The sequence below is a fragment of the Anomaloglossus baeobatrachus genome, chromosome 5 (genome assembly GCF_048569485.1).
Source record: "Anomaloglossus baeobatrachus isolate aAnoBae1 chromosome 5, aAnoBae1.hap1, whole genome shotgun sequence".
Lineage (NCBI taxonomy): Eukaryota > Metazoa > Chordata > Amphibia > Anura > Aromobatidae > Anomaloglossus > Anomaloglossus baeobatrachus.
Window position 1 is genome coordinate 263,753,210 of NC_134357.1, and position 12,257 is coordinate 263,765,466.

Here is a 12,257-nt window from a genome sequence, read left to right on the forward strand (position 1 = left end):
ATACTACTGAGATCATTTATTCTATATAGAATAGTACATGTAATATTAGGATTATATACTGTATATATAGGGATGGTATACATACTACTGAGATCATATATGCTATATAGAATAGTACATGTAATATCAGGATTATATACTGTATATATAGGGATGGTATACATAATACTGAGATCATATATGCTATATAGAATAGTACATGTAATATCAGGATTATACACTGTATATAGGGATGGTATACATACTACTGAGATCATATATGCTATATAGAATAGTACATATAATATCAGGATTATATACTGTATATAGGGATGGTATACATAATACTGAGGTCATATATGCTATATAGAATAGTACATGTAATATCAGGATTATATAGTGTATATAGGGATGGTATACATACTACTGAGATCATATATGCTATATAGAATAGTACATATAATATCAGGATTATATACTGTATATAGGGATGGTATACATAATACTGAGGTCATATATGCTATATAGAATAGTACATGTAATATCAGGATTATATACTGTATATAGGGATGGTATACATAATACTGAGGTCATATATGCTATATAGAATTGTACATGTAATATCAGCTCATACAGTGTATATAGGGATGGTATACATACTACTGAGATCATATATTCTATATAGAATAGTACATGTAATATCAGGATTATACACTGTATATAGGGATGGTATACATAATACTGAGATCATATATGCTATATAGAATTGTACATGTAATATCAGCTCATACAGTGTATATAGGGATGGTATACATACTACTGAGATCATATATGCTATATAGAATAGTACATGTAATATCAGCTCATACAGTGTATATAATGACAGTACAGGTAATTGAGGGTGTCATACGCTGTATGAAAGGACAGTAAAGAATCCTTGGGTTACACGATGTACATACGGCGAGTACATATTATATAGGCGGTGTACATCGTGTAAATGGCTAGTGTGGCAGCTACGAAACCAGCGGTGCTAATAAGCGAAACTCACCACAGAGACTCCTCTGCCCTCTGCTTCTTATAAACCCGAACCGGAAGTTGTTTACCGGAAACACCCTGCTTGCGTTCCACAGCACTTCCGGGATGTGCGGCCGCAGAGTATGGGCTCCTAGAAGGTTCATCGTAGAGTCACGTGCCTCCCGTCTCACGTGACCGCTTGCTGCAGTCTGCTCTGTCTGCTGACGGGAGCAGCCGAGAGCCGCGAAGTAGCAGGTGTCTGCACGTCTTGTATGTGAGGCTTGTTGTGTTTTACCATAACGTCCACGGAGCGCAGCGAGGCCTTGTTTTATTTCTGCCCCTGAGCTGAGGGTTGAATATGACAGTCAGTGGTTTTGTATGGCAAATTTTATGGGGTAAAAAGTGCAATGACCGAAAACCTGGCACTTTGTGTTTTGGTTGTGTTTTTTCTGTTATTTTTCTGTTGTTAAATGTACGGTTTAAATATTTTTTACGGTCGAAATATATTTTGACCAGACTTTTTTGTACATAGCCATCATTTTTTCTTTATTTAATTTAAAATAAAAAAATTAACGGGGGGGAGATAAGGGTTGGTTTAACTCCTTCACAGCCTTTGTATATTTACGTCCTAGGCCATGTCTCCCCTGCCTTTGATGTGGGCTCACATGCTGATCCCGCCTCTTTCCCCCCACATGTCGGCTGATCTGATCAGCTGTCATCTGCCTCTAACAGCCACAGGATGGATCGGAGATCGCCTCATGGCTGTTAAAGTGAACCTGTCACTAGAATTTTCGCTATGAAACTAAAAGATTCCCCTTCTGCAGCTCCTGGGCTGCATTCAAGAAAGGTTCATCTTGCTACTGGGACCCACTTTCAGACCTAAACTTGGATGACGCTGGTGATGTCACCAGTGTCATCCAAGTACCCGCCCATAATCTCGCGCCTGCGCAATAAGATCACCGGCGCAAGCGATTTGAACAGTGCTCAGTCCTGCAATAGTGCCACTGGGCATGCGCGAGACTTCAGGATTACTGTGGAAGATGTGGGCTGCGGACTCATCTATGTGTCAATCAACACTGGGGTGCGGCGAACAGCGACAGGAGGGGGAATATCGGACGCAATGCAGCCCGCCCCTGTGGCCAGCAAACCTCATTAGCATACCAAAAGGTAAGATTTTATAAAGTGTTTATTTAGGTCTGAAAGGGGGTCCAGTAGCAAGATGAACCTTTCTAGAATGCAGCCCAGGAGCTGCAGAAGGGGATTCTTTTAGTTTCATAGCGAAAATTCTAGTGACAGGTTCCCTTTAACCAGTTTAACACGTGCCAGCAGCAGAGCGTGTGTGATTCCCTGCACCATTTGGCTTTCCCATGACGTGATCATAAGGCGCCGATGGGTTGTCATACCAGCCAAGAGTTAGCTGATGGCCCCGGTGTCTGTTATTACGATCCACTTGTGAACGCCTGCTGCGAACCAATGTTCATAGGAGACTGGTTTCAGCTATACAAAGGGAGGGCTGATGCTCTGATCAGCACAAGCAGTTGGATGACCGCAACTTTAAGTCCTCTAAGGGGACTAGTAAATACAGTGAAAAGTGGGGATGAAAGTTTTTAAAAATATAAAAAACAACATAAGTTCAAATCAACCCCCTTTTGCTCCATTGAAAATAAAACCATAAAATTACACATTTGTCTTCACTGCATTCAGAAATATTCGACCTATCAAAACATAAAATAAACAGATTGGTACATGGCGTAATAAAAATCAAAACATCAGATTTACGTTTTTTTACCGCCACACAATAGCATTAAAATACAATAACAGGTGATCAATACATCATATCTACCCCAAAATAGTATCAATAAAAAAAAAAATCAGCTCAGGGCACAAAAACTAAGCCATTACACAGCCCCAGAACCCGAAAAATAAAAAATGTCTATACCTGTTTGGTATGTGTGAACTTATACTGACCTGGATAGTCATATTGCCAGGTCAGGTTTACCAAATAGTGAACATGGTAAATAAAAAAAAAATTGTGGAATTGCACTTTTTTTTTGCACTTTCACTGCACTTGACATTTTTTTTCCTATTTTCCAGTACAATTTATGGTAAAATGAATACATTCAGTAAAAAAATACAATTTGTCCTTCAAAAACAAGCCCTCTAATTGCTGTAATGACGGAAAAATAAAACATTTGTGGCCCTTGGAAGAAGGGGAGGACAAAATGGAAATTGTCAAGGTCATGAAGCAGTTAAAGGGGTGGTCCAAAATTGACATTTCTTTCAACCCTAAATCTATTTAAAGTCATAATCTGATATATTTTCTACTATATTTTAATTCAAAATTTCCTGTTGTTCTCCCACTACTCAGACTGCTTTATTTTTTGCTTCTACTACTTCTTGTGTGATGACGCTTCCATTGAGAACCCCCAATGCATTCTGGGATAGTCAAATGGGTCGTCATTAAGGTGCAGAGGCTGCGGGCAACTGTTGGTTGTCAATTCCAACGTATGGTTATGATTAAGGGCGTCAAGCTAGAAACGCGTTAACGTCTTCTGTGCACTGCCTGTTTTGCACTAATAAATCACCATGAGCACTCAGCAGGATTACTTTCTTCGTTAATTCCAACGTATGCTCAGTACAAGCACACTGTGCAATATTCTCAATGCACAGTGTCCGTACGCTCGCTGACTCTGTTAAGAAGTGATGAGCTGACAGCAGACAGCACAGTCAGTGCACATTGTAAAGAGATAATGCAGTGAGCAGAAACCAGCATCCTCTCCCGACGCAAGCTGAACTCTGCGTGAACCAAGGAATGTGATGAGCCATGACATCAGTAACATTTTACTGCTCATCAGAATCGCTTGGTTCGCTGCGGCCTGCCTGACTCATTAGAGTGGTGACATTACCGCTCATCGCAGTAACTGGGTCAGCCAGACCGCAGCGGACTCGGCAATTCTGATGAGCTGCGGCATTATGGACATCACCACTCATCACAGTCACCGAATCATGCTGAGTTCAGCATGCACCGGGAGGGAATGCTGATCAAAACCTATGGAATCTCAGATGATGCTACAGAGCCTTTGATCGTTGCAATCAAGGAACTCTCCTGTTAAGCGCTGGACCATGTCAGAGCTGGGAACTTTGCTTTCTAATAAATTGGTGGATGAGGGACCAGGGCTGCCACTAGGAATTTCAGGGCCCCATACTGGCAACATTTTTGGGCCCCTTTAGACTCTTCAAGGCTTCACCCGAACTGCGCCTCCACCCCTCAATCCTTCCACAGTCCCACTGCCACTCTTGGAAAAATTTTCCCTCAGAAAATTAATAATACACCCTCTACACCACCCCTCTCCATAACACACCTTCTACACCGCTCCTCTCCATAATACACCTTCTACTCTGCCTCTCTCCATAATACACCATCTACATACGTGGTCAAAATTGTTGGTACCCCTTGTTTAATGAAAGAAAAACCCACAATGGTCACAGATATAGCTTGAATCTGACAATAGTAATGATAACTAAAAAAGATATGAAAATGAACGTCAGATACTGCTTTTCAGCCATGCTTCCACAGAATTTAAAAAAACCCAAAAAAAACAAATTAAATAGGCCTGGATAGCTGGATAGAAATGATGGTACCCCTGAAAATGTGACAAAAGGGACATGTTAAATCAAGGTGTGTCTAATTAGCATCACAGGTGTCTACAATCTTGTAATCAGTCAGTGGACCTGTATATAGGGCTACAGATACTCACTGTGCTGTTTGATGACATGGTGTGTACCACACTCAACATGGACCAGAGGAAGCGAAGGAAGTTGCCTCAGGAGATTAGAAAGAAAATTATAGACAATAATGGTAAAGGTTATAAGAGCGTCTCCAAGCAGCTTGATGTTCATGTGACTACAGTTGCACATTATTCAGAAATTTGAGATCCATGGGACTGTGGCCAACCAACCTGGACGTGGCTGCAGAAGGAAAATTGATGACAAATCAAAGAGACGGATAATATGAATGGTAACAATAAAGCCTAGAAAAACTTCTAAAGAGATTAAAGGTGAACTTCAAGCTGAAGGAACATCAGTGTCAGATCGCACCATCCGTAGTTGTTTGAGCCAAAGGGGACTTCATGGGAGACGACCAAGGAGGACACCATTGTTGAAAAAAAAAAAAATCATAAAAAAGCCAGACTGGAATTTTCCAAACTAAATGACAAGCCACAAAGCTTCTGGGAGAATATCCTATGGACAGATGGGACAAAAAGGGAACGATTTGGCAACGCACATCAGCTCTATGTTCACAGACGGAAAAATGAAGCATATCAAGAAAAGCACACTGTCCCTACTGTGAAACATGGAGGAGGCTCTGTTATATTCTGGGACTGCTTTGCTGCATCTGGCACAGGGTGTCTTCAACATGTGCAGGGTACAATGAAATCTCAAGACTCTCAAGGGATTCTAGAGAGAAATGTGCTGCCCAGTGTCAGAAAGCATGGTCTCAGTCGCAGGTCATGGGTCTTGCAACAGGATAATGACCCAAAACACACAGTTAAAAACACCCAAGAATGGCTAAGAGGAAAACATTGGACTATTCTGAAGTGGCCTACTATGAGCCCTGATCTAAATCCTATTGAACATCTTTAGAAAGAGCTGAAACATGCCGTCTCGAAAAGGCAACCTTCAAACATGAGACAACTGGAGCAGTTTGCTGTTGAGGAGTGGGACAAAATATCTGTCGACAGGTGCAGATGTCTCAGCTCATTGACAGTTACATGAATTGTTTGATTGCAGTGATTGCCTCAAAAGGTTGTGCAACAAAATATTCATTTCTGTCCAGGCCTATTTCATGAGTGTTTTTTTTGTTTTTTTTTTAATTCTGGGAAGCGTGGTTGAAAAGCATTTCATTTGTTCATTTTCAGAAGTTTTTTATTACTTTTGTAAGATTCAAGTTATTTCTGTGACCATTGTCAGTTTTTCATTAAACAAGGGGACCACCAATTTTGACCACATGTGTAACCACACCTCTCCATAACACACCTTCTACACCACCTCTCTCCATAATATCTCTCCCCCACTGTCCCTATGTATAATATCCCCAACACACACTGTCCCTCTGTATAGTATCTCTTCCACACACACACTGCCTCTCTATATTATATCCCCAACACACACACTGAAACTTGGTATAATATCCCCCCACCCCATTGCCCCTCTGTATAATATCCCTTACATACGCTACCCCTCTATATACTATCTGCCACACATACACCGCCCCTCTGTATAAAATCCTCCTGGTATAAATGGCCTCCTCTTGGTAAATATGTTAACCTTCCTGGTAAATATGTCCTCTTACTGGTATATATAGCCCCACCCTGGACCATTCTTGGCATGTACGTCCCCCTCCTGGTATATATGGGTCCATCCTGGTAGACATGCCCCTATCCTGGTTTGTCTCCATCCTGGTATATATGTCTCAACCTGGGCCCCTCCGGTATATATATAGCACCCCCCCGGGCACATTCTGGTATATATGTCCCATCCTGGATTTTGCCCTCTTCCTGGTATGTCCTGCTCCTGGTATATATGTTCCCTTTTTGGACTCCTCCTTGTATATTTGTGTGCCGCAAAAAGATAAAAAAAAACAAAACATTTTACTCACCCTCCCTGGCTCCCACGTTGCTCTCTCTGAGCCGCGATGCATTTCAGTTGGATATGTGCCCTCGGCCGCACATCCAGCTGAAGCAAGGCAGGGACTGGGGTCAGCAGGTCACTCTCCAATCCCCGCCCAATCCCCCAGTGATCTCTCACTCCTGTCTTTAGCTCACGGAGCGCTGTATCCTCGCCACCTCTGTGGGTGTTACCTGCAGCGGTGTGATGAGGTCTCAGAATGAGAACCTCATCACACTGCTGCACGCTGGGCCACAGGATGACGAGCCAGCACCCTTCTCCACTGACCTTCCAACACATGACTAATTTGCATATGATGCCCCTTCGCATGCAAATTAGCCATGTGTAGTGGCCGAAGCAATATGGCCAGGCCCCTCTGCTGCTGCTGTGACTTGGGTCCGGTGAAGAGGGGAGCACGGACCAGGGCTGAATAAAGCTAAGTAATTACCCCAGTCTCAGCCAGGCCCCATATACCAGTCATGATTGTCATGCCCTGATTGCAGCCCTGCGAGGTACAGTCCATTAACTTTATTTTATTCTCTATTTTTATGTCTTTCATATTTCCAGTTGTGACTTTATCGGAATCCTTAGACTACTTTGGACCAGCATAGCTTTTTTTTTTAAATAAAATTAATTGGTGAACCAGGGAAAGAGTTGGAGAGTGTTTTTTTAAATAAATATTTTTGTGTGTGTGTTTTTATTTTCCTCTTTACACTTACCGGGTTAGTAAGTACATAATTATCACCAAAACGTGATGCCAACTGACACTACACAGCTGACATCAACCCCTAATCCTAATTTTAGTCTGAATTCAGGGATCCATAACGCATGGTCCAGTCATGGGTCTCCTGACCCAAACTCAACAGCCTGAGACATATATAAGGCTGTTATGTTCAGGTCGAAAGTTTCATAGAGGTCTGAACTTGGACTCAAGCTCCATCACTCGGTTATAAATAGTCTCAATCAGCTTACATACATGTGAGGACAGGGAAAGATTAAAGCGGTTATCCGGCTTATTTTGATTTTTTTCATTATTACCCTATTGGGCTACATTGGGGCAGGTAAGTAGATAGTGACCACTTACCTGCCCTGCTGTCAGCCCCTCTCCCCCGGCTCAGAGTGGTCATGTGACTGCTCCTGCCACGATTTTGCTACTTCCGGTCATTTCATGTCAACATGGGCAGGGCCATGTTGACATGCAAATCTGGAAACAGCATGTCGCCTCCCTGCTGGGCGGGTACAGTGCGATGAGCCCCGCCCCCCTTCCCTGCACCCTCCCACACATTCCCCCACACCCCGTACTCTGCCCACAACCTCCCCCTGCACTTCTGTGGGGTCTGTGACCTGGGGGAGGGGCCTGGCGGCTGCCGTGGTGTCAGCGCCAGCACCAGGCCCCCTGCTCAGGATCGCACATTCAAATGTACCGGCATCACAGATGCCGATATATTTGAAAACGCTGATGAGAAGGAGTGCAGCTTCTCATCACTGCCCGGCTGTCTGTGCTCTCTTCAGCACAGCGGTGACGTCACTACTGTGCTGATATGGCCAGAGCACAGACAGCGCGCGAACGTGCAGGAGCGGCGGGGACCGAGGACGGGTGAGTATGTACTCCCTACATGTGTTCCCTATGGGAGCCTACACAGCCCGATGTGTGTGTGTGTATATGCGGTGCACAGCCCGATGTGTGTGTGTGTGTGTGTATATGCGGTGCACAGCCCGATGTGTGTGTGTGTGTGTATATGCGGTGCACAGCCCGATGTGTGTTTGTGTGTGTATATGCGGTGCACAGCCCGATGTGTGTGTGTATATGCGGTGCACAGCCCGATGTGTGTGTGTGTATATGCGGTGCACAGCCTGATATGTGTGTGTGTGTATATGCGGTGCACAGCCCGATTGTGTGTGTGTATATGCGGTGCACAGCCCGATGTGTGTGTGTGTGTGTGTGTATATGCGGTGCACAGCCCGATGTGTGTGTGTGTGTGTGTGTGTATATGCGGTGCACAGCCCGATGTGTGTGTGTGTATATGCGGTGCACAGCCCGATATGTGTGTGTATATGCGGTGCACAGCCCGATGTGTGTGTGTGTATATGCGGTGCACAGCCCGATGTGTGTGTATATGCGGTGCACAGCCCGATGTGTGTGTATATATGCGGTGCACAGCCCGATGTGTGTGTGTATATGCGGTGCACAGCCCGATGTGTGTCTGTGTGTATATGCGGTGCACAGCCCGATGTGTGTCTGTGTGTATATGCGGTGCACAGCCCGATGTGTGTCTGTGTGTATATGCGGTGCACAGCCAGATGTGTGTGTGTGTATATGCGGTGCACAGCCCGATGTGTGTGTGTGTATATGCAGTGCACAGCCCGATGTGTGTGTGTATATGCGGTGCACAGCCCGATGTGTGTGTGTGTGTGTGTATATGCGGTGCATAGCCCGATGTGTGTGTGTGTGTGTGTATATGCGGTGCACAGCCCGATGTGTGTGTGTGTGTGTGTGTGTGTGTGTGTGCGGTGCACAGCCCGGTGTGTGTGTGTGTGTATGCGGTGCACAGCCCGATGTGTGTGTGTGTGTGTGTGTATATATGCGGTGCACAGCCCGATGTGTGTGTGTGTGTGTGTGTATGCGGTGCACAGCCCGGTGTGTGTGTGTTTGTGTATGCGGTGCACAGCCCGATGTGTGTGTGTGTGTATGCGGTGCACAGCCCGATGTGTGTGTGTGTGTGTATATGCGGTGCACAGCCCGATGTGTGTGTGTGTGTGTATGTATATGCGGTGCACAGCCCGATGAGTGTGTGTGTGTGTGTGTATATGCGGTGCACAGCCCGGTGTGTGTGTGTGTGTGTATATGCGGTGCACAGCCCGATGTGTGTGTGTGTATATGCGGTGCACAGCCCGATGTGTGTGTGTGTATGTATATGCGATGCACAGCCCGATGTGTGTGTGTGTATATGCGGTGCACAGCCCGGTGTGTGTGTGTGTGTGTATGCGGTGCACAGCCCGATGTGTGTGTGTGTGTGTGTGTGTATGTATATGCGGTGCACAGCCCGATGTGTGTGTGTGTATATGCGGTGCACAGCCCGGTGTGTGTGTGTGTGTATGCGGTGCACAGCCCGGTGTGTGTGTGTGTGTGTGTGTGTATGCGGTGCACAGCCCGATGTGTGTGTGTGTGTGTGTGTGTGTGCGGTGCACAGCCCGATGTGTGTGTGTGTGTGTGCGGTGCACAGCCCGATGTGGGGCTGTTATTTGCAATGCTGTAGTGATGAGAGGTCAGTGCTGGGGCAGAATATACTGACAGGGAATGTGTGTGCAGGGGCCGAGGCTGGACACTGGGGTGGGGCTGGACACTGAGGCCGGGCGGTGCCAGCTGTGACTGGGAGGTTTTGCACAGGAAGTGGTCAGTTTGCTGGAGCTGAATGTAAACAAGAGCTGCAGAGAATAAAGGGATAATTCTAGAGGAACAAAAGTTAGAAAACAAAAAATAACAATGTAGGGGTGTTTTATATGACAATACAGCACAGATTAGCTTAAACTCAAAAAATTTTGTTATGTCGGACAACCCCTTTAACGCTTTTTTTTTTATACAGGATATTACTTAGGCAGTGAGCATGTGCCACTTGCAGGATGTATGCTTTAAAGCCTTCCAGCACCTCTCTGAAGATGGATCTGACCAGCCTTCGTGTCCCTGTGCTTTTGCCAAGCTGCACATGCAAAGCTGTTCACTTTGGAGCAGCAGTGACACCTTAATATTTGGTCCAATCTTTCAACCTTTGAGAAGGCATAACCCCCAGAAAACAGAGGAGCGGTGTGTTCCTGTGGAAAATAATAGGAGAGTACTTTTAACCAAAGGGCGCCATGTAATCCTCATTAGATATAGCACATTGTTATAGTGGACATAGACAAGCAGATGTGCCAATCACACCAACAGTCCTTGCCCTATGTCCATTCTGTGACCCTGAGTGTGTCCTCTACAAGAAGTTTTCCCTTGTATTAGCATCATCCTAAGGCCATGTTTGCTCCAGAGACTAGGAATTTCATTGTGAAATTTAATCAAAATGCTACTACCCAAAAGTTAAAGGGGTTATCCGGGTTAGTTTACTTATTTTTGTTTATTTCACTATTGGGCTACATTGGGGCAGGTAAGTAGATAGTAACTACCTACCTGCCCTGCTGTCAGCCCCTGTCCCGCGGCTCAGAGCGGTCATGTGACCGCTCCTGCTGTGATTTTGCTGCTTCCTGTGGTGTCACGGCCACAGGGGCAGAAACTTATGCTCGCCTTGTAGACGGGCATCACAGCCGACGTCATGTAGCTGCACTGATGGGCAGGTACAGTGCACCGGAGTCCTCGCCCCACCCCCGTGCCCTGCAGGTTGCCCTCTCTGTCAAGGACACAGTCAGCGCTGTTTGCCTGACGGTGTCCTCAGCTCATTATGTTGTATGGTGCCCGGGCAACTGTGACCCCCATCCCCTGTGCGCTGGCTCTGTGATGAATGCAGCCTCTTATGCTCCTGGCTTCTGAATACAGTCAGAAGCAGAGAGCCGGGATGTCACCTAATACCAGGTCAGCAGCACTGAGCTCTGTATCCCTCGGCTGTAAGGACACTGCACTCATCACAGCACGGAGATGAGACAGCATGGGTGAAAGCATGCGGGGGGGGCAGAGAAGAGAGTGGGGGGGGCAGAGAAGAGAGTGTACGGGTGAGAGAGCGGGGGGGCAGAGAAGAGTGCACGAGTCACAGAGCGGCGGGGGCAGAGAAGAGTGCACAGGTGAGAGAACGCGGGGGGGTAGAGAAGAAAGTGTACAGGTGTGAGACAGAGCGGGTGGTGCAGAGAAAAGTGCATGGGAGACAGCGGGGGGCAGAGAAGAGAGTGCATGGTGGATGAGAGAGCGGGGGGCAGAGAAGAAAGTGCACTGGTGAGAGAGCGGAGGGGGGGGGACAGAGAAGAGAGTGCACTGGTGAGAGCGGGGGGGACAGAGAAGAGAGTGCACGGGCGACAGAGCGGTTGGGGCAGAGAAAACCGTGACGGGGGTGCTGGGGGGGCAGAGGAGGCAGCGCAGGGGGATATAGATATAGAGAGACTAATATATATACACACACATATATACATACATACATATACACACATAGTACAGACCAAAAGTTTGGACACACCTTTTCATTCAAAGAGTTATTTTCAGGACTCTGAAATTGTAGATTCACATTGAAGGCATCAAAACTATGAATTAAAACATGTGGAATGAAATACTTAACAAAAAAGTGTGAAACAACTGAAAATATGTCTTATATTCTAGGTTCTTCAAAGTAGCCATCTTTTGCTTTCATTACTGCTTTGCACACTCTTGGCATTCTCTTGATGAGCTTCAAGAGGTAGTCACTGGAAATGGTTTTCCAACAGTCTTGAAGGAGTTCCCAGGGATGTTTAGCACTTGTTAGCTCTTTTGCCTTCACTCTGCGGTCCAGGTCACCCCAAACCATCTCGATTGGGTTCAGGTCTGGTGCCTGTGGAGGCCAGGTTATCTGGCGTAGCATTCCATCACTCTCCTTAGTCAAATAGCCCTTACACAGCCTGCCGCTGCAAGATGCTGTGGTAGCATGCTG

General features: G+C 45.9%; 1 protein-coding gene across 2 annotated transcripts in view; it reads right to left on the minus strand.

Annotated features, from left to right (window-relative positions):
• LOC142311197 (uncharacterized) overlaps positions 1-1,113 on the minus strand; it is a 48,249-nt gene extending 47,136 nt beyond the window's left edge. Inside the window, exon 1 of one of the 2 annotated variants that reach the window (XM_075349390.1) lies at positions 1,028-1,113. The gene's annotated coding sequence lies outside the window, so the exon portion shown is untranslated. Of the gene's footprint in view, positions 1-889; positions 954-1,027 lie in introns of those variants that run through there. The other variant, XM_075349391.1, reaches the window with a different exon arrangement.
• Positions 1,114-12,257: the final 11,144 nt, after the last annotated feature.